General features: G+C 35.8%; 2 long non-coding RNA genes across 2 annotated transcripts in view; one reads left to right on the top strand and one right to left on the bottom strand.

The window, feature by feature from the left end:
• Nucleotides 1-23,690, top strand: part of LOC116531293 — a 187,393-nt gene that overhangs the window by 133,071 nt on the left and 30,632 nt on the right. The gene's annotated exons all lie outside the window — the stretch shown is intronic.
• On the bottom strand, nt 13,128-17,962 carry LOC116531294. Its single transcript, XR_004260355.1, has 3 exons — nt 17,650-17,962; nt 15,524-15,527; nt 13,128-13,158 (listed from the first exon to the last, which is right to left on the bottom strand). It is a non-coding gene; the product is annotated as an uncharacterized LOC116531294 (long non-coding RNA).

Genomic DNA, 23,690 nt, shown 5'->3' with positions numbered 1-23,690 from the left:
TCCTCAGATGAAAAAAAAATCGATGATTTGAATCTCTGTCCACAGATTTGGGTACATGAAACTTGTACTATTTATAAAATTCTGCCCCAATTCTACTTTTGTTAAAATTCTGGCTTTGATATTCATGTCTATACTCCTTCATAAAATTCATCTACACACTAATTTTGTTGGCTCTCCAATATACACTTCAATACATACATTAAAAATCACCATTTCTGGTTCTTAGAGGTCTTCAATGGACTTTATTAATGACCTTCCTTGTAGCTTACTTAATATGAGCATTCTCATTTTCTTTTTTAAGACTATATAATTAGTATTGTGAATTTAATTGTACATCATATCATCAGTCGTCATTACATCTGATTCTTTTGTGCTTAAAAAATAAAATAACATTTTTCTTTTACTTTCTGCATGATTTATATTTCATCTTTGATTACCCTATTTTAATAAGATTTATGCCCACATTTTAACATAATTTATGGTACAGCTTGTCTGTGGCACAGATCATTGTAACCCATTCAAACTTTGAGACTTCAAAGGGAGACTTGAGATTGAATTTTTTGACTTAATTTGGCTATTATAATTAGGGATATTTTATGAATAAAATTATCACATAATCAAAAAATGTTTTCAGTGGGTAACTTTGTTTTAACTTAAATTGACATAAGGGAGCTATGGGCTGGCCTAAGATTCATAGCGTTTTTTCTCTAGGAGAATCCCAAGTGGTCAGTTCATAAACAAGTAATTATTGAACACACCCAAGAGGATCTGGATCTTATTCCCACATCTGCCATTAAACAAATTGCTTAATACCCTTGTCTTCATTTGTACAAGGTTGCATTGAGGATAAAGCTAGAGACAATAGATGAGGCGATACCTTAGAAAAGTAGAATATGCTGTGATTTTAGTTCATTATTATTATTAATAATAAAATTACTATATAATGTTCATAATGCATGATTTATACAATCTAAAACTAAATTATATTTTCATGAGAAATTTTTTACAAAGCGAAATGCTTTAATGTGGAAACTTTATGACTTTATGACCAGTTTAATGTCGTCAGCTTATTTCAGGCACAGTTTGGCTTAAAGAGAACCATTCTGTCCCCTGTTCATTTGACAGATGAAGACTACACTGTTAAAGAAATTGTATTTTTTCCCCTCAATTTGTTTTTGTAAGTCATGACTACAAAGTGGTGAGTAAAATATAAGTGAAATAGTCACCAGATGAGTGATCTTAGATGAAGAGCTTACTGACTCCAAATAGAAAAGGTTTGAATACCTTAACCTCTTCTAGTCTCCTTGCAGTCACTTGGGGCTTCAGAAGGTTGCGGTGCTGTCTCCTGTGGTCTGGGTCTACCATTGTCTGGGTCTACCGTGGTCTGATCCCACATTCCCATTGCTGCCTCATCTCTCTCCTCACTGGCATGTTCCTCTCGTAGAAGGAGAGAACTCTCTGCTGTTCCCTAGACATTCTTTGCTTACCCTCATCTTATACTGTCATTATAAGGTTTATCCCCATTGGGATGCCCCTACCCTTATATTCTCCATTTCTGAGCCATCTTTCCAATTGTCTCTAGTCTTCCTAGTGTAGACAATACAGCCTGATTGTGAAGAGTGGATGCTTATGAACCAGACTGCTCATGTTGACTCTCCAGGCTGACTACCCAGGAGATGCATAATTTGGGGTAAATTCTTAGTTATCTACAAAATGTGAATAATATTAATATTTGCCCATTAGATTGCTGTTGGAATTAAATTAGCTAATGTGTGTAAAAGGTCCTAATTTCTTAGTACATAGTATTGGGTTTAGAAATGTTAATTATTTCATGACTGAGAAATTTGCAAATAATGAACTATTCACTTTGGACCTCAATAATTTTTTAAATTATTTTTAAAATTATGATTAACAATACGTAACATAAAATTTACCAATTTAACCATTTTTGGTGGACAGTTCAGTGACATTCAGGACATTTGCATTGTTGTGTCACCATCCCCACCAACCATGCCCAGAACTTTTTCATCATCCCAAATAGAAACTTTGAACCCATTAAACGCTAACTCCCATTGCCCTCTTTTCCCAGCTGCTGGTAACCACTACTCTATTTCTCTATTTTTTTTTTAAGATGGAGTCTTGCTCTGTTGCCCAGGCTGGAGTGCAGTGGCATGATCTCAGTTCACTGCAATCTCTGCCTCCTGGGTTCAAGTGATTCTCCTGTCTCAGCTCCCCAAGTAGCTGGGATTACAGGCACATGCCACCATGCCCAGCTAGTTTTTCTTTTTTTTTAATTTTTAATTTTTAGTAGAGATGGGGGTTTCACTATGTTGGCCAGGTTGGTCTCAAACTCCTGACCTCAGGTGATATGCCTGCCTCGGCCTCCAAGTGCTGGGATTATAGACATGAGCCGCTGTGACCAATTGATGTCTCTGTTAATTTGAGTACTCTAGATACCTCATATAAGTGGAATCATACAGAATTTGTTATTTCAATAGTAGCCACACTAATGGGTGTGAGATGAGACCTCATTATGGTTTTGACTTGCATTTCCCTGATGATTAGTGATGTTGAGCATCTTCCCATGTGCTTTTTGGTAATTTGTATATCTTCTCTGGAGAAAAGGCTATTCAATTTCTTTGACCATTTTTTTTTTAATCAGGCTTTTTTTTTTTTTTTTGGTCATTCTTCCGTTATAAAAACTTCAATATCTTTAATTAAGAAAACACTTTCTCTATAGTTGTCAATGTGCCTGGTAAGGTCTGAGAAAATCTGCTATGTAGAGGATAGTCTCAATTCTAAGTACTTATATTGAAATGCACAAATATGGCAAAATAAATATTTTCACAAATATGATTATTTTTTGTCTTCATTCAGAGACATTTTCTTCAACAAATATTTTATAAGAAAAATTGTATCAGATAACTTCTCTTTCTTTATGATTATTTTGAATCCTTCACCATCATTAGATGTTACAAAATAAAGCCTTTCCTAATTCCATTTTATTCTCAAAGAGTATATAAATTTATCCTAGTAAATATTTTTTTTATGAAAGTAACTTTTCATTAGTTGAGATATTCTGAAGTGCGATTTTAGAATTTCAAGATTTAGTCTTGTACATTTCGCCTCTCATTTTTAAATGCATTCAATTTATCTCTTACTTTTGTGAAGTTATATTTTAATGACATTCTTTTTTCAATAATTACAATTTTACTTCAAAGTCTTACATAATCTGCTGGGTAGATACTTGGGAAAATATAATCAGCTTTTTGTCTTTAAGAAGTAACTATCTAGGGTGGGATGTGAACAGGTCAATGAAGAAAGTGAATAAGCAAATAATTATGGTTAAAGGAAGTATTAAGGATGCAGGAATATCAAAATCATTATAGTAAACAACCTGATAAACCACCTCTTGTTTTCCGGGTGGTTTATTATGGATGCAGGAATATCAAAATCATTATAGTAAACAACTTGATAAACCACCTCTTGTTTGCTGGGTGGTTTTCTGGTGGTTTATTATATCCCAGTGGCATATTATGATCCAGAAAATTCCTCCCTCCCTTTATGAGCGGTGGTATCCTTAGAGATAATGTTGAGTACTAAAACAAAAATTGAAGTCAGGTATATGAATGTTTTACGAGATAAGATTTAGGAAAATGGGCTTAAGACAATGAGGCAAGAATGGGGTCCAAAATTAGAATGACATCAAAGGTAAAATGAATAGTAAACTTCACTCTGGAAATCAGCCTGGGTTAGAATAAGGAGTTGCGGATTCGTCAAACTAAACAATAGAATTTAAAACCAACGTTCAAGTTAAGAAGTGGAGAAGAACTAGGAAAGATACACCAGGTTCATTCACAAGGAGTCCCTCTTTGCTAGAGCAGGTCAAACCTCACACTGACCACAGATCACTGTTTTGATGTCATTTCATCCAGTAAGGATGGCACTGGGCCCTGGATGCTGATCAATCTCTGAAGGAAACTCTGAGCCACCCATACCTGGTAACTGACATTCAATAGTTCCTGACATTCTCCTCTGAGGAATGTTGGATTTCCTGATACCACCTTTATTTCTGAAAAATGTAGCCTACCACATATTTATAAAAGAAGGTGAATTTCCAGGTGATGAATTTCAAGAAGGTGATTTTTTTCTTATGAATTGCCTTAGAGAATCTCAACCATTTTGTGCTCACACCTGTAATCCCAGCGCTTTGAGAGGCCGAGATGGGTGAGTCACCTGAGGTTAGGGGTTCGAGACTAGCCTGATCAACAAGGTGAAACCCCCCGTCTCTACTAAAAAAAATACAAAAATTAGCCAGCTGTGGTGGCAGGTGCCTGTAGTCCCAGCTACTCGGGAGGCTGAGGCAGGAGAATTGCTTGAACCTGAGAGACAGAGGTTGCAATGAGCCGAGATCATGCCACTGTACTCCAGCCTGAGTAATGGAGCGAGGCTCTGTCTCAAAAAAGATAAATAAGTAAAAATAAAAGAACTACCTGGGGCGGTCTCGAAAAATTTAGGCCATTCTAAAGGATTTTCCCAAAACCTTTTCTGATCGTTTTCACCTGTGGGGAGAAAAAAATCAAAGTACTACGTGTTGCTTATCAACTGCTACACTTCATTATTAGTTTTGAGTGAGACACAGAAAATCTGTTTCCAGGTTAGATTAATTTTATGCAAATTGTGAAAACCTTCATCAGATAGAACCTTGATTCTATAAGAAACACCAGTGACCAACTGCTTAATGCTATTTTCACTGAATCTTTCAGGTTTTAGGGATGAAAAGGTAGTGGAGGCAATGTATGTGGCTTACTGCATTTGAATCATTGTATTCAGGAGGAACTGTTATCCTCCCCATTCTAGAACGCACACACTTTCCTTATAAACAAGCTTAGTAATTACATCTGACAAATGTATTTAATGCATGTGTATATATACAAATATATGCATGCACACATGTACACACACACACGCACACACTTTTCACCATTTTTCTCCCAATAAACATACTTGAAAATTCCAGCAGCCAACCCATCCCCTACACCTATCAATTCATTCAGCTTTGCAATACTTGCAAAAAGATATAGAAACATTCTTTCAAAATGTGGGGAGACCTGAGTTTATAAATATATTTGCCCAAACGTTTGTCAATTATTCATAGGCCTCAGTAGGCAGTTTTACAAATTTGTGTAAAAATAAGCCTAAATCTATAAATCTTCAGCCTATTTGCTTAGAATTTGCTGAACACAGCATTTATATTGATGAGCCAACTAAAAAGTGAGAAGAATATCTATCAAATGGAACACTTTGGGGTGCATATCATTCATAAGACATAATGAGTGGCTTGAATAGCAATAGGTAACATGATAAAAATAATTACTGATAATTATGAAAATTTTAATTTTTTTCCTAGGGTATCTCTATGCCTGTTTTCTGAATGTACATCAGGGGGTGACTAATCAGCTTTACTAGTAGTTCCTTACTTCATTTGTTCAATACATAGTTTACCAATTATGTGCTAGGCATTGTGACAGATTTTTTAATCAAAAGGATTAGATACCTCCTCTGGTCTCATGTATCTTGTAGTTTAAGAGAGAATATTGACCGACAATTGCAAGACAGGGCTATGATAGGGTAAGCTTTGAAAACATCTAAAAGGGGAACCTAACTTGGATTCATGGAGGTCAGCAAAGACTGCCTTGAGGAAGCTGCATCAAATTCAAGACCAGAAAAGTGAATAACAGACAAGGGGAAAGAGGAAAAAATAAATTTTCAAGCGAAGGTAACAGCTTACTCAAAATGTTGCACAAACAAGAAAAAAGCATAACACATAGAGAAACTGAAAAAGGTGCCATATAACTGGAAAATAAAATTCTCACAAAGAAATGATAAGAGACAAGGCTGGAACTGAAATAATAGTATCTATTTCAAGTATTATATGCAATGATAAGACTCTGGATTTATTTAGGAGCAATGAGAAATCACTGAAAGATATTAAGCAAAGGAGAAAAACATGGTATTTGTGTCCTAGAAAGATTAGTCTTGTGATAGCACAGGGAACGTATGGGAGGGGGAAAAGCTGGAGAGGGGAGTCTAATTAGAAGCCTGGTACAGCAACCCAGAGGAAAGGGAATGTCACCTTGATTGGGACAGGTGGCAGTGGAGAATGAAGAGACATGGGAAGACTTGAGATCGGAAAGTAACATCAGAAGGTAAACACTGAACTTGCTGTTTCATTGTTAATGGAAAGAAAGACTCAGTAATGATGACAGAATTTCCAGCTTGGATAAATGTGGTTGGATATTTTTACTATTCCTGAAAACAGGAAATACATGCAAATGAGCAGGTGTAGGGAGAAGGATGATGAACCCAGTTTTACATCTGCTGAGTTTGAGGGGCTCGTGTGATGCCCAACAGAGATTTTCAATTAGCTGGTTAATCAGCAGATTGGATGCTCAGAAGAAAGATCTGATCTACAGTGAAATACCCGGGCTTCAGGAGACAGTGTGTGATGAATACAGACTTGGAAATCATGAGATCCTCAAAGAGAATATCTAGAGTAAGAATGGAATGTGGTGCAGGGAAGGATCTGAAGAACACCAACACCCAAGAGGCCAACAATAGAAAAAGAGTCCTCAAGAGAGACTGAGACGTTAGGAGGCTGGGGAAGAGGAGAAAAACCACAAGCAGAGCATCACAGAAAACAAGGTCTATAATAGCTTTGATCTTAGAAAACATGGTGCCAAATAAGACAGCACAGAGAATTGAATAGTCATGGCTCAAATGCCAAGAGGAGCTCCTCTTACCTGCATGCATGAGGAATGGGTGAAAATCCTTGCTTTACAGATCAGAATGACCACTTACCCTGTTCCTGAAAGCCACACCACTAAACATGTAATGAATAATAACTAATAGATCTTTAATTCATTGATTTTTGAATAAGCTGTGATTGCCTACCTCTAACTGGATGCACGTGTGGATTAGATACAATTTCTTCTTTCAAGAACTTACATTTTAGTGGGGAAAATAGACTCATACACCAAAGACCCACATAGCATAGACTGTGCTCCCACAAACATGTCTGAGGAGTGAAATAGGATTACTTTCATAAAAGTGATGCTGGTAAGACAAATGAGAAGGACTCATCTCAGCATCTCACGGGCAGGCCACAAAAAGGAGTGATGTTGGAGAAGAGTCGCTGAGTCCATTGCTTCCCTCAGTGGTTTTGCATCTTTGGGGAACCATGTGTGCCTGCTTTGGCCCCACATTCAGCCCTAACCTTTTCTTGTAGCCCACCAGTAGGAGTTTGGCCCTCTTGCCCCACTGTTAAATCTCACTGCTCACAGAACTTCTCCCATGGAATTTATGTAATGATTAATTCTTTAGTGGGTACCTACAATATACTAGGTTGTTTACAGAAGTGAATAAAACAAGTCTCCAGTCTTTTGGATCTTCCTTGTAGATGACACAAGCAACTGAAAAAATTGTACTATTTGTGGAGATGATAAGAAATACATATATATATATATATAATGCTGAACAAGCAATAGAGACTGTCGTGGGGGCACAGGGGTCTGTGGGCTGTTTGAAAGAGGGTGATTTTTATGTGGGGAGGATAAGGGTACCTGAAAATTAATTCTTCTTGAGTTCAGCCATCTCCGGATTTGTGGATAGATAACCCATCTCCCTTCACCTTGACTGAGATTTCTCTGAGGTGAATGTTCTACACTATTTTTCAGAATCTCCCAGTGGAAATAAGCTCCAAATATCTACAGTGACATCTTGCTTGATAAAACATACTGTAATTATCTCTTGCTAATCCTGATCCCATTTCTTCACCTCCCAAATAAAGTACTGACTCTAGAGTCCTAATCTCTTGGTTTCTGGGCAACCGAAGTTAAAATAGTAAGAGAAACATCTAAAGAGACTTGTGAAATATTCAGTCTGATTTTGTAAATGTTTGACATATATACTAGGCTGTCAGTATAATATTTGGTGAGAAGAGAAAACATCCCATTGTAGAACACTGTCAGAGATGCCGCTGTGTTCCTCAGTCTTCTTTGTCCTAGTTCTCTTCATTCCTGTGTCCCACACAGCCTGGTTACAACCAAACACAGCACAGAGCTGGTTTCTGCCCCATGTTATCCCTACCCTCTTCATCCAGCAGCATCGGTGTGGCAGGGCTGTAAAACATAACACCATTCCCATGACTTGTAAAATGAAGGCTGTTCACCTAGTAACTCTGAATTTAAAAAATTAAAAGAGTATTTTGATACCTTCTATTCACCCTGTTGGTGAAGAAGGAATCCCACATTTCAATTACAAGATGACCAAACAGGCAACACCCAACTCTGGAACAATAAGATTAACAGCAGCTTATTAGACATACATATTTGCAATCCAGGGCAGGAGGACACTGTGCTCCAGGCAGAGCCACATGAGGATGGGCTCAGGAGAGTGAATCTGAAAGGGCATAGGAGTATAGGCTTTGTAGTAAGAAGAGGGTGAGGTGACCCCTGGTTTCTATGGAAGGATGTGATTGGCTTGTTTGAATAATTTTATGGGCTGTCAGGGAAGTGAAACCTATTGGGTGGAGCATTAGGTGGAGTGCATCTGGCCCAAAGATGGGGAGACTAGCTAGGTGGAGAGACTTACCTTTTGAGGGCAGGGGTTGCATATCTGATGAGAGCAGAGAAACTCATGGTGAGGCCTTTGAACACTTGTGGGGCTCAAAGATGTCAAGGCAGTACAGGAACTTTTAGAATTTGTAACACGGAGAGTTATTAAAAGATTGGATGAGCTGTAAACAATCCAATGAAAGCAAATAACATCAATTAGAATTATAGCTGTGAGGTGTGATTTCAAGAAGTTTAGATAGAAAATTTAAATTTGTTCCACATTTATTCATTTTTTTTTAAAGCAAGTTATTGTAGAGAAGGTGGGTGATCAGGGACTTCAATATAAAGTGCTTTTTATATAAATAAAATGGGTTTTACTGATACTTGTGAATATTTCATATTGTAGGTAATCATGATATTCTGTGTTTTCTAATTTTGGACTTAAGATCCATAAAGATTACAGTCTATGACATTGAGAAATTGTAAAAGCCTCCAGGGATGTTTCAGATATAAGAAAGTGCAGTGAGCTTGTCTGTATAACTGATCGCACCTCAACTTGGCTGCTTATTCAGAAATCAATGCCACATGCAGATACACTGCCACAATTTCTGATGAGAAGGGGATGGGATACAAGCTATGCTATAGGTATTTGGTGGCATTTAGTCTTCAGGTTTATATATGACAATTAAAATGGATGTTCCAATATTTTACATTTGGAGAGAGAAAGGAAGTTTTCGTCATTGTCCACATTATATTAAATGGTTTATTTGCATAGGAAAATACATCAGTAGGGTGAAAGATTTTAATAAAACTTAACAGTTGCTTCAAAGTCTTTACCAAAATATTACAATCATATAATGATGAGCTACTTGGTTTTTGTATAAAGACATCTGAATAGGATGCCTTTAGTTTCAATCTGATAAGTCTATTGATTGCCCGGTATAATGGTAACTAACACATTATCAACATATTATAGCACCCAACACTGTCAATTCTCAAATAACTATTAGTCTCCTGACTCTTAATTTCAAATATTCCAACTTCAGAGGTTTTACTATATATACTGGAATCATAGTACAGTTTTAAAATATTTTTATTCATTTCATTTTACATAGGTTCTATGTAACCTAACATTGAAAGAATAAATGAACCTCAATTTGTCTAACAAATATGCTTCTGAGAAGTTATGAATTGAATGATATTTTAAATGCACTAAGGGAACTGATTATTTGAAAGCACATTGTGGTGAATTATTTTGTAATTCAAGTATTATGTAAGTTTGTGTTTCTTTGAATTGGATTCTATTAAAACAACACTTCTTAGTGCTAACACTGATGAGAGAAATAATTCACAGCAGATTATAAATGTTCAATGGAAGTGCAGAGTATTTTAGGAGGAAAAAGAAACTTTTGCCTTTAAAGGATGTTTAAACACCTGGTTGAAATATAAAGGAAAGTTAACGTCAAGTTCAGGTCTACATTCACCTTCCCAATTTTGAAAATATGTCTCTCTTTCCAGTTAGCTTTGTATATAGTCCTCGCAAGGCTGGGGATTGCCCAAGTGACCTTATTTTAAGATCTTTTTAAATTCTTTTACTTCAGTCCAGACAAAGAATTTTTTTAAAAAAAGGCTTCTCTTTGTACTGGGTGAAAAAAAAATCCATGCATCAACCTCTGAGATGGCATTTAAAATAGAAAAAAGAATCCTTTAAAGATCATTGTTCTCATAATTATTGTTTCATCCCCATTTTATTGACTAGATTTATGTTTTTGTTGCAAATAGATTGCAAAATTCTTTAAAAAATGACAACAAGCAATTTTCAGAACTTTTTTTTAAACCAAAGAACTGTAACATATTAACCAATCTGTGCAGCACTGCAATGAAATACTACAGATTCAGAAAAGACAGCTTTAAAACTCATCTATTGTATCTATCTACGTTTATCTTACCAATAAAATGTAAGAAATATGAACAAATTATAATGGAAACCTAGGGGGCACTTTTATTTGCAAGTATTTAAATTAAAAGTTTGTTTCTCAAGATAGATATGTCAGTCTATCCAATAAATACTCACATGTCTACCCCACATAGGTTAGATAAGGTGAATCACATCATAATGGATATGACATGGTACCTAACATCAGAAAACATATAGTCTACCAAGAAAAAGAAAACAGCCGGGCGCAGTGGCTCACGCCTGTAATCCCTGCACTTTGGGAGGCCTAGGCAGGCGGATCAGGAGCTCAGGAGTTTGAGACAAGCCTAGCCAACATGGTGAAACTCTGTCTCTACTAAAAATACAAAAACTAGCTGCGCATGGTGGCACACACCTGTAGTCCTAGCTACTCAGGAGGCTGAGACAGCAGAATTACTTGAACCTGGTAGGCTGATGTTGCAGTGAGAGGAGATCATGCCACTGTACTGCAGCCTGGGTGACAGGGTGAGACTCTGTCTCAAAAAAAAAAAAAGGAAAAAAGAAAAAGAAAGCACATGTACAAATACAGTATTACTGCTATTGAGGGATGCAGACAGAGTGTCAGAGTAGGGAGAAATTATCTATACCTGCAGGAAATAGGAAATTGCACGCAAATGTGTTTGAGAAGACATTTGCAGTGGGAAATCATCCTAGGAGTCACAGCTCAAAGCTAGACAGGAGGGGTCCTGGGGAGGAAATTAAAATCACATGAGGCCTTGAATGTCAGGCTGAGAAATTTAACTTGAATTTTCTGTGCAGTAAGGGAGTTACAGAAGGTTTTGAAGCAGGAGAGGATTATGATACAATATATGGTACAAGAAAAGTAATCTTATATGGGTGAGTAACAAGAGAAGAGGAAGCTCTGAGGTGAGGAGAAGTGCAGGGAATTTTACAATCACTCAGGTGTGAGGAAATGAGAACTTGAATAGAGAAAACAGATTCCAGGACCAAAGTCAGAAGAATCAGAAGTAGTAAACAGCCAAAAGAATGGAGGTTGTTACAGGGAAGGTTGGAGGGAGAAGCTAAAAGGCATTTCAGTCTTCATGTCTATGCCTGGGAGAGTGAAGATAATGTTGCATCCATAGAAATGGGAATCACGGGGCTAGAAACAGGTTTGGGAATAAAATTGTAATCTTACAAATTGGTAATCTTGGTTTACATGCATTGCACAATGTTCGATGTAGGTGTTTCATGCAGCAAAAAGTAAAGATTTTTATAATTTGTTATTCAGGCTTTTACACATTTAGGTGATTTTTTTTCTAAAAATTATGTAAAGATTTATTGAATGTGATAGATTGCATGGCCAGAATATGGTAATCCCCAAATATTGGAAAGTTATGTTCTTTTCCTTCACAGGTATTTGGCACCAGTCAACTCCCAGAATCACAGCAACTAAACTCTAATTTGAGAAAATAATGAAAGGAGTGTAAATCACATTCCACTTTTTGAAACTTCATAATCTATGTGCTCTGGTCCCTCATTTTAGAATGATTTGAAATAGTTTGTCTAAGCAGTACACAGAATAAGTTTATGATGCGTGAATATATGATGACTTGGGTGATGTTTCATTACAACAGTCTCCAGTGTTTTTCTGAAAAGGGGCTCATTTTGTTTTTCTGAAATTTTTTGATGAGTGGAGGATGGAATATGAGGTTAAAATATTGATTATTAATATAACATTGGATTGCAAATAGCATTATCCATAAATTTACTGTATTATTAATGCTACTGCAGTTGATCTAAACACTGGAAATGAATTTGTTACTTTGCACAAAATGGTGAAAAAAATACTGTATATCTAATTGATTGTCAAAAGCCCAAGAAGCTCTTAAAAAGTGTTGGCTAAGCATATTTGTGAAGACAAATATGTTTAAGTGTCCCTTTGAGTAACTTCAACAAAAGTAAATCAGAAGAACTGGGATTATGTTTACTCTTTAAATTTGTTAAAACACAGGTCCAGGATTATTGATTTTGATTGGTTGTCTCTGCTCTTTTTCTTACCTTTCCTTTTATTCCTTTTATCCTTCAATATTTTTGTGATTTTTTTTTAAGTGATCATATATTAACTTCAAATGACTGGGAACACTGGTTTCTTTGCAGGACGTAGAGGCAGATTTGGCTTTCCTAAACTCATCTCTGGTTCATAAACCATAAACTACTGTTCAATGGGTCTACTTTGAATGACTGAGCAGTACTCTTTGAGCCACATGACTAAAATTTGCAAGATTCTCTAAGAAATCTTAGTGATAAGACGGTGCCTGACTAAGCAATGACATTTTATGGTAACTGATTCAAGTCTCCTATATGGTGCAGCTGGGCTGGGAGCATCTTTCTTTGGAGTTCCTGAGAGGTTACAGCCATTTCACACTTAACTTCATGGGGAGAATATAGAAACATGGACATACACTTGATAAATAGCCCTTAAGTAACCAGGGTCCACTTAATCACTTTGGAATCTTAAATTAATGTTCTATTATTAAGGAAAAAGTTTCACTTCTTAGTCCTTGATTTTTTGGGTTAACTACCAACAAAAAACAATAACAACAAAACCCATCTCAAGCTAAAAAGCTTATAGCTACTCTTGAATTGAGTAAAACCCAATGTGTTTCACAGATAATGTATTTTACTCATGAAATGTGGTTGATCTTACCAAGCAAAATTCAATGAATATAATGCAATTTTTCTACTGTTTCAATTATATTTTAAAATTGGAAGAAAAGTGGAAGACTTATTCTGCCAAGAGTAAAACTTAATTTCATTTCTTTTTAATTCCATTGCACTCCATTAAATCTGGTGAAAAAAACTGTACTGTCATTTATTCCCGTTCTTAATCATTAGAATGAAATGAAACATATCAGTATACTTAAAAAACCTTTGGATTATGAATTAAATACAAAAGTACAATTAGAAAACAGTACAGAAGGATATTTTAAAATAGTTTATTATAAAATCAGCAAAAAGAAAACAATGAAACAGTGACCATTTGAGGTTTGTTTCTTTTGTTCTTTCTATGAAAATAATTTCAAACTCTTTGACAATGCAGTTAGTACATTCTGGAAGTAATAAATATCACACTATGTAGCAGCATATAGAAAAAATAACACCTGGATTTAGACACAAGTTGAAGAAAATAATGGGATTATTGCTACCACATATAATTTATAATTTAATTTTAATTTTTAGGTAATTGTGAATTCACACACAGCATAAGATGTAATATGCAGAGTTCACAATACCACGTACCCACTTTCCCCCAATGGTAACATCTTAAGATACCGTGGTACATTCTCACTCTCAGGATATTCACACTGATACATGCAAGACAGAGAACATTCCTATTACCACAAACATTTCTCATGCACTTTTAGTGCCACCTGCCTTTCCCTCCTGCCTGCATTCCTTCCTTAATTCCAGGTAGCTTGAATTCTGGGTTTGTATCTATAATATTTTCATCTAAAAGTGTTGTATAAATTGAATCATATAAGGTGTAACTTTTTGGACTGACCCTTTTCACTCTGTCTCATTTCTTGGAAATTCATCCAGGCTGTTGCATGTATCAGTAGTTTATTCCTTTTTATTGCTGAGTGTGCAAAACATGGTATGAATATTACATAGTTCAACCTCTGCCTCATGAAGAACATCTGGGTTGTTTCCAGGCTATTGTGTATAAAGCTGTTATGAACAATTGTGCTCATGTCTTTGGGTGAACATGTTTTTATTTCTCTGAGAGAAATGTCCAAGAGTAGAATTATTAGGTTGTAGGAGAGTTGCATTATAGATTTTTCAGAACCTATGAACAGTTTTCCAGAGTGGTTCCACCATTTTACATTTTCACTTACAACGTAGTTGTGATTTGGTGGTTTCTCTGCATTCCTTCCAGCATTTTGTCTTGTAACGATTTTTGATTTTAACCATTCTGATAAATTAGATATCTCATTATGATTTTAATTTAAATTTTCCAAATGACTGATAATATTGAACATCTTTTCTTGGGCTTATTTGCCATCTGTATATTCTCTTTAATGACATATCTCCTATCTCTTTTGTCCATTTTATAATTGAATTGTTTGATTTTTTTTCTACTGTTAAATTTTAGAGTTTTAATATATTCTAGTCCTTTGTCAAATATGTGGTTTGCAAATATTTTCTTCCCAGTCTGTAGTTTGTTATTTTGTCTTTGTAACAGGGCATTTTGCAATACAAAAGTTTTTAATTTTGATGAAGTCCAACTTGTCATTTTTTTTTCTTTCTTTGGATTATGCTTTTAGTGTAAAATCTGAGAACTCTGCTTCGCCTTAGATCCTGAAGATTTTCTCCTACTGTTTTCTAAAAGTGTTACAGTTTTACTTTTTACATTTAAATTCATGATCCAATCTATTTTGAGTTTATAGGATATGAGACTTGAATTTGGGTTCTTTCTCTTTCTCTCTCTCTGTCTGTCTCTCTGTCTTCCTCTTCCTCTCCCTCTCTTTTGCTTCCGAATATCCAATTGCTCCAGGATCATTTGTTGAAAAGGCTACCTTTTCTCTATTGAATTGCTTTTGCATCTTCGTCAAAAATTAAGTGGGCATATTCGTGTGGGACTATTTCTGGGATCTCTGCTTTTTTCCACTGATTTACGAGTCTATCTTCTGCCAGTACGACATCATTTTAATTATTGAAGCAATAACATAATTCTTAAAATCTAGTAGATGAATTCTTAATGCAAAATAATTTTAGCTTTTTTGGTTCTTTTGCATTTTTTACATATTTAAAAATCACCTTGTCTATGTATATAAAAAATCTTGCTGGTATTTTGGTGAGATTGCCTATTGATTTAGAGAGAATTGATACCTTTGCTATGTTTAGTCTTTCATCCCATGAACATGCTATAGCCATCCATTTATTTCAATCTTCTTTGGTTTTCTCTATTAGTTTTTTGTTTTCAACATACAAATCTTATATGTGTTTTATTAGATTAACACTTATGTATTTATTTCTTTGAACAATTTACAATTGTACAGTAAATTTTATTTTATTTTAAATATTTGTGTTTATTGCTAGTGTAGAGAAATACAATTGATTTTTGTATATTTATCTCATATCCTGAAACTTTCCTGAGCTTACTTACAAGTTCTATAATTCTTTTATTGGTGTTTTATGTTTTTGTTCATTTTGTTGATTTATTGGGGATTTTTTTATTCAGATGATTATGTTATTTGCAAGTAAGGACTATTTTATTTCTCCCTATCCAATGTGAACACTTTCTATTGCCTTCTTGGACTAGCTAAAACTTCCAGCATTGTTTTGATTAAAAGTAGTGAGAGTGGATACCCTTGCCTTCTTTCTATTCTTACAGGGAGATAATTTGATCTTTCACTATTAAGTATAATGCTATCTACAGGTTTTTCTGCAGGTACTTTTTATTAAGTCAAGAAAGTTTCCCTGTATTCTAAATTTTCTGACAGCTTTCTTTCCTTCGAAATATGTGTTACATTTTGTTAAATTTCGTGTTTATTTTTCTTCATTAGTGTATTAATATGGTGTACTACAATGATTTATGATTACTGAACCAGACTTGTGTACTTATAAGCCACACTTAGTCATGGTGCATAATTATTTTCATATGTTGCTCAATTTATTTGCTAAGATTTTGCTAATGATTGTTGTGTCTGTATTAATGAGAGATATTGGTCTGTAGTTTTCTGTTTGTACTGTCTTTTTCTGGTTTTTGTGGTAATCCTAGCTTTGTGGAATGAATTGAGAAGTGTTTGTCCTTTATCTTTTTCTGAAAGATATTGTTTAGAATTGGCATTAACTTTCTTTAAACATTTGGTGGACTTCTCCAGTAAATTCATTGAGGTCTGGAGATTTATGTTTTGGGAATTTTTAAAAATTACAATTTTAATTTTCTTAACAGTTAAAGAGCTATTCAAATGATTTCAAGTTTTTCCTTGTAGCCATTTGTGTGTATGTATGTGTGTGTATGTGTTTCAGAGGATTGTTCCATTTTGTCTAAGTGGTATCCAACTTTTTTGGAACCAGGAACCAGTTTCATGGAATGTAATTTTTTCATGAACCAGAGGCAGGGGGTCGTGTCCCACCGCAGATTGTCTGACATTAGATTATCATAAAGAGTGTACAACTTAGATCCCTCACATGTGCGTTCACAATAGAGTTTGCATTCCTATGAGAATCTAAGGCTGCTGCTGATCTGACAGAAAGTGGAGCTCAGGTGGTGATATGGTTTGGCTGTGAATCCACAAAAAAATCTCATCTTGAATTGTAATCAGAATGGTAATCCCCACATATTGGGGGAGGGACATTGTGGGAGGTGATTGGAACATGTGGGCACTTCCCCCATACTGTTCTGATGACAGTGAGTGAGTTCTCATGAGACCTGATGGTTTTATAAGAGGATTTCTCCCCCTTCTCTCTACGATTCTCTTTCCTGCCACCCTGTGAAGAGGTGCCTTCCACCACGATTGTAAGTTACCTGAGGGCTCCCCAGCCATGTGGAAGTGTGAATCAATTAAACCTAATTTCTTTAATAAGTTACTCAGTCTTGGGTATTTCTTCATAGAAGCATGGGAACAGACTAATACAGTAAATTGGTACTGGGTAGTGGGATACCCTGTAAATATATGCAAAAATGTGGAAGTGACTTTGGAATTGGTTAACAGATGGAAGTTGGAACAGTCTGGAGGGCTCAGAAGAAGACAGGAAAATGTAGGAAAATTTCAAACTTCCTAGAGACTTGTTGAATGGCTTTGACTAAAATGCTAATAGAGATATGGACAATGAAGTTCAGGCTGAGGTGGTCTCAGATGGAGATGAGGAACTTGTTGGAAACTGGAATAAAGGTGACTCTTGCTATGCTTTAGCAAAGAGGCTGGTGGCATTTTTCCTCTGCCCTAGAAATCTGTAGAACTTTGAGCTTGAGAGAGATGATTTACGGTATTTGGCAAAATAAATTTCTAAGTGGCAAAGCATTCAAGAGGAATTAGAGGATAAAAGTTTGGAAAATTTGCAGCCTGACAATGCAATAGAAAAGAAAAACTAATTTTCTGGGGGCAAAACTCAAGCCTGCTGCAGAGATTTGCATAAGTAACAAGCAGCTGAATGTTAATCAGCAAGACAATGGGGAAAATGTCTCCAGGGAATGTCAGAGATTTTCAGGGCATCCCCTTCCATCACAGGCCTAGATACCTATGAGAGAAAAATGGTTTTATGACCCAGGCCCCAGGACCCCTTGTTCTGTGCAGCCTTGGGACATGGTGCCCAGCATCCCGACTGCTTCTTTCTCAGTTGTGGCTAAAAGGGACAAACATACAGCTTGGGCCATTAATTCAGACGTTGCAAGCCCCAAGCCTTAGTGCCTTACATGTGGTGTTGAGTCTATGAGTACACAGAAGTCAAGAATTGAGGTTTCAGAACCTCTGCCTATATTTCAGAGGATGTACGAAAACACCTGGATGTCCAGAAGGAAGTTTTCCACAGGGGTGGAGCCCTCAAGGAGAACCTCTGCTATGGCAGTGGGGAAGGGAAATGTGGGGTCTGAGCCTCCATGCAGAGTCCTCAATGGGGCTCTGCCTAGTGGAGCTGTGAGAAGAGGGCCACTGTCCTCCAGACTCCAGAATGGGAGATCCACGACAGCTTGTACTGTGTGCCTGAAAAATTGCAGAAAATCAGTGTCACCCTGTGAAAGCAACTGGAAGGGAGGCTGTACCCTGGAAAGCCACAGGGACAGAGCTGCCCAAGGCCATGGAAGCCCACTTCTTGCATCAATGTGACCGGAATGTGAGACATGGAGTCAAAGGAGATCATTTTGGAACTTTTAGATTTAATGACTGCCCTCATAGGATATGGGGCCTGTAGGTCTTTTGTTTTGGCAAATTTCTCCCATTTCAAATGAGTGTATTTAACCAATTCCTGTATTCCCATTGTATCTGGGAAGTAACTAACTTGCTTTTGATTTTACAGGCTCATAGGTGGAAAGGATGTTTGACTTGAACTTTTGGGTTAATGCTGGAATTAGTTAAGACTTTGGGGGACTGTTGGAAGGGCATGATTGTGTTTTGAAATGTGAGTACATGAGATTAGGAAGGGGTCAGGGGCATAAAGGTATGGTTTGGCTGTGTCTCCACCTAAAATATCATCTTGAATTGTAATCTAAATTGTAATCCCCATGTGTTGGGGACAGCTATAATGAATATCAGGCTCAGAAGTAATAGGGGCAATCTAGCTTGTTCTACTAGCTCTGTTGTATAACATCTTTGCTAAGTTGTGCCTATCTAGCACACAACAATGTACTAGACTGGAGTAATAGAGTGCATAAATGGATCTGAGTGGTACAGATGGTAGATTATATTGTATCCCTCAAAATTCTCCTGGCTCCAACTCTTACCCTAGCTACTATACAGGCTTTGATGAGCCTACCAGTCATCCAGTGGTTCAGCTTGAGCTACTCAGCTCACCTTTTGGCTCCTGCCCTGGTGTTCTGTGATGCCTTTTCAGGACATGTTCTTGAGAAACCACTTTGCACTCATTTGTGTGCAATCCGGAAGTAGGAAAACTACCACCTGTGGGGCTCCTCTTAACCTCTTTTGTCTCCTGACCAGGCAATTTTGTGATGTTTTTTGAATGTTCCCTCAGTATTTGCCAGGAGATCAAGAACCAGCTTCCTATAGCATTTGCCAAGCAGATAAAAAATCTTTGTGTTGGTTTTCCTCTTCTTCCCTCTTTTATTCTTCAGCATGTACTTCTCCCTGGGACCAAATTCCCATGTGAACAAGCACAAGCAAATATTTGCATTAGATCCTGCTTTGGGAGTAATCCTAGCTAAGAAAGAAAAGCCATTTGACGATGGCTTTAAAGTGAGAAGCCTCATTGCAAAATAGAAGTTTTATCTTTCAAAGTTGTACACATTCTTTTTAACATAAGATAAAAAAATAAACAAACATTTAAAAATCATAGTTGAACTCCTAGACTCCCAAGGAATCATTAACAACAGTTTGAGAAACAATGGTGTCAGATCTCTTTTTTAAGGAGAATTTTCAGAAGTTTCGTAGACCTATGGAATGACCAATAACCTATACTATGGGTCAGGAGTTGGTCATTTGCCACAATGTAGCTGTGAAGTGCACAATTTTGGTACAATGTCCACAGTTCAGTTGCTAGGGGAAAAGAGGAAAATGACTACTGGATAGGGAACAAGAATGCTCTGACATTGGGACATAAATGATTGATGTTAATAGATTCAAGTTTCCCAGAATTTTGTTAGTAAATATTCATTCTTACTCAGAATCAGAAATAACCAAATGTACTGGACTGGTTAGTACTCTGTGTTAATGGCATACATATTGTGAATATGGCTTAAAAAGAAATACAAGTTTATATCTCAACATTAATCTAGTTTCTACATGTTCTCATTTGACTTTCAGCAAAGGTAATACTAGCACTTAGGTTTTAGCAATTTACTTGCTGTTAAATATGGCAGCATGCAGTTTCAATATTAGAAAATCGGGACAAAATTTAAAAGGCTTTTGTAGATTTGCATTAAGTAACCTAAGAATATATTTTTCCATTGGTTATTGGCCATTGTTAAAGCAATTGAATTACGATACTCCTATCCATCATGTAGCATGTGGATTTATGGGAACATAATCAGACAATAGATAAATATGAATTTTAAAAGAGAAAAATCAAGCCTACAATTAAGAAAAAGAACAATCACCTGATTGTTATGAACCATCTGAATATAGTTTTCTAGTAATTCTTTACTCTGAACAGACAAAAAATAAAATGACTCCCACTGGGTAAGGAAAAAAGCAATAAGATCTAAATCTTAATCAAATGTTGTTCAGATCTCTATAGCTGGGGGCTGGCTTTACAGGAACTTTCAGAAATTTGTGTGTGTGTGTATTTTCAGGTCTCCATGCATGTTACATTAAGACCTTATGCAGGATACAATTACACTCAATAATTTCATATTGTTTAACTAGAAATTGAAAGCCAGCAATAAATATTTTTGTCCTCTTTCCAAATAAAGAATAATATCTTCATTTACTAACAAAAGAGATTCTTCTGAGCATGGATTATGCCTTTAGGCTCTAGGATGATGCCTTTTTAGTGTCTATATGCAAACTTTAGTTGAAATTACGACCCTAATTGACAGGGTTTTTAAATTGAGCACCCACAGGCCACGTTGCTACATAGTACATCGTCATTTTCTTCTACATTGAATTAATTTTCAATCAACATTGTTAAAAAAAAAAAAAGGAACAAGAGTAGAAACTGGCTACCAATACTCTAAAGCTATTTCAAATCCCGAAGCACAAAGCTTAATTAAGAACCAATTAATACAGAGCGTATACGTCAAAAGAAGATAAGGAAGATATGATGAGGTCAGTGTAAAAGTCGTTTCTGTTTTCTTTTGAAGCTTAGATATATCTCAATTGTTAAATAGAGGAGAAAATAAAACATTAACTTGTGAAATCTGCTTTATTTTAAAGAAATAGAAATAAAATTTACTTTTGAGGTTACTGACCCATAATCTTATTACAGAAGAAAAAGCATCAAAAGCATTCATAAGACACTTCTTGTAATTTCTTAGGGAATCAGTGTAGTGTTTGAATGGTTAGGATTAATTCATTGTGGCATATAATGTTGTTTTGCTGAGACAGAACCACTTTTGCCATGTGAATATGGAATTAGGTGTTGTTGCCACCAAAGTTCTTTCAAGTTTAACAAGCTCATACTTTTATTTTCCAGTAATGGGTCAATTCCGTCTTCATATTGATCAATTTAAACTACTATATGACCTAAACCTTTAATTGGAGTTGTGATGCCTTTTAGGCTTCACTTGAGGGTGAGTGCATAATTTTAATGTCAAGTTCACCTCAGTTTTTATCTTTCTAATCTATGACATGGAAGGTGGAAATACATGCTTTCAACGAGATCTTAATGCTGACAAAAATGGAAATCAAATGAATATGGTTAATTAGAAGTCAGGTGAATAAGTATTTTAAGGAACTGGCAGTGATTAACTGTATCATCTAGTGTCTTCATTTATTTGAGCTGCTATAACAAAATTCCGTAGTCTGGGTAACATAAGCAACAGAAATTTATGTATCACAGCTCTGGGGCCTGGGAAGCCCAATATCAAGGGGGCAGCAGATTCAGTGTCCGGCAAAGTTCACTTTGCCTCAAAGATGTTGCCTTGTTGCTCTGTTCTCACATAGCAGAAGGATATAAAGGGGATCTGGGGCTTCCTCAAGCTTCTTATATACAGTTAGTAATCTCATCCATGAGGGCAGAGCTCTTATAATCACTACCTAAAGGCTCCATTCTTTAATACTATTACATTGGGGATTAAGTTTTAACATACGAATTTTGAGGGAACACTAACATTCACACCATAACATAGCTGAGAATTAGCTACTGAGTTTACAATGTGGAGGTCATTGTTGACCTTGAACAGTTTTGATAGAGTAAGAAAGATGGAGTGATAAAACTTGAGTGAAGTGGATACAATAGAGATTAACAAGAGACAAATTAGGAACAACTCCTTTGAGGAATTTGCAGTAAAAAGAAGAGTAACCTTTAGTAATCAAAACAATATTGTGCTGGCATAAAGACAGACATACAGATCAATGAAACAAATAGCAATCCTAGAAGTAAAACTACAAATATAAGTTCTGCTGACTTTCTAAGAGGATGCCAAAAATATAAAATGAGGAAAGTCTTTTCAATAAAAGGTGTTGGGAAAACCGGATAAGAGGGGTGGTAGCTGTATCAGATATTGGGACCAGTTTTTTTTTTTTTTTTTAAATTCACTATAATGTGTTCTTTGGAGAAATGTTGCTTCAGGTCCTTAGCTCATTTTAATTGGGTTAGTAGTTTTATTTTTTGCTATCAAGTTGTAAGCATTTGTTATATATTTTGGAGATTAGCTTTTTATCAGGTATGTATGGTTTGCAAATATTTATCTCCCATTCCATAGATTGCATTTTTACTCTGTTGATTGTTTCTTTCACTGTGCAGAAGCCTTTTATTTTGATGTAAGTTCAACTTGTTTATTATTATATTTGTTATCTGTTCTTTGGTAGTATATCCATGAAATTATCGTCAAGATAAATGCACGACCATTCTATGTTTTTTTTGAGATTTATAGCCTCATGTTTAAAGCTTTTAACCCATTTTGAATTGATTTTTTTTATAGCGTAAGATTAAAGTCCAATTTCATTCTTTTGCATACAGATATCCAGTTTTCCCAACACTTTTTGTTGAAGAGATTTTGGCCATTTTATATTCTCAGCACCCTTTTAGAAGACCAGTTGTCCATAGAGTTGTGGTTTTCTTTCTGGATTTTCTATTTTGTTCTGTTGGTCCATATGTCTGTCATTGTGCCAGTACTATATCATTTTCATTAATGATATAGGTTTGTAATGAATTTTGACATCAGAAATTGTGATGCTTCCAGGAGACATACAAATAGCCAATAGGTATATAAACATTCTTAATGTCACTAATAATTAGGGAAATGCAAATCAAAACCACAATGAGTTATCCATTCATACCTGTTAGGATAACTAGAATCAAAAGTAAAACCAAAAAAAACAAGTGTTGGCAAGGATGTGGAGAAATTGAAACACTTGCACACTGTTGGTGAGAATGCAAACTGGTACAGCGACTATGGAAAATAATATGGCAGTTTATGAGAAAATAAAAAACAGAACCACCATATGATCCAGAATACCACTTCTGGGCATTTATCCAAAAGAATCGAAGTCATTGTCAAAGAGATATAAACATTCCTATGTTCATTACAGCATTCTTCACAATAGCCAAGACGTGGAAACAATGTAAATGTCTATTGACAAATGGATGGATAAAGAAAATGTGGTATACACATTCAATTGAATACATTCAGCCTTATAAAGGGAAGAAAATCCTGCAAAATGTGACAACTTGAGGGAACCTCGAGGACATTATGCGAAGTGAAACAAGTCAGTCACTGGAAGACAAATACTGCATGATTCCACTTAGATGAGGTGTTTAAAATAGTCAGACTTACAGAATCAAAGAATAGCATGGTGATTGTTGTGGGGGACAGAAAA

Source organism: Sapajus apella, unplaced genomic scaffold (assembly GCF_009761245.1).
Source record: "Sapajus apella isolate SASKATOON/1434 unplaced genomic scaffold, GSC_monkey_1.0 scaffold70, whole genome shotgun sequence".
Classification (NCBI taxonomy): domain Eukaryota; kingdom Metazoa; phylum Chordata; class Mammalia; order Primates; family Cebidae; genus Sapajus; species Sapajus apella.
Note: the sequence above shows the minus strand (reverse complement) of the source record. Positions and strands in the feature narration are given on the sequence as shown.